Source organism: Vombatus ursinus, unplaced genomic scaffold, assembly GCF_900497805.2.
Source record: "Vombatus ursinus unplaced genomic scaffold, bare-nosed wombat genome assembly UNPS02014811.1, whole genome shotgun sequence".
Taxonomy (NCBI): Eukaryota; Metazoa; Chordata; class Mammalia; order Diprotodontia; family Vombatidae; genus Vombatus; species Vombatus ursinus.
In genome coordinates this window covers 4,474,365-4,474,586 of record NW_020954589.1, presented here as the reverse complement: position 1 = coordinate 4,474,586, position 222 = coordinate 4,474,365, and positions in this window count along the sequence as shown.

Genomic DNA, 222 nt, shown 5'->3' with positions numbered 1-222 from the left:
ATAATTTCTTGAAAGATGATGTCTAGGCTCTTTTTTTGATTATGGTTTTCAGATAGTTCAATAATTTTTAAATTCTCATTCCTGAATCTATTTTCCAGGTCAGTTGTTTTTCCAAGGTGATATTTTACATTCTCTTCTATTTTTTCATTTTTTTGGATTTGTGTTACAGTGCCTTGATTTCTCATGAAGTCACTAGCTTCCAATTGCTGCATTCTAATTTTA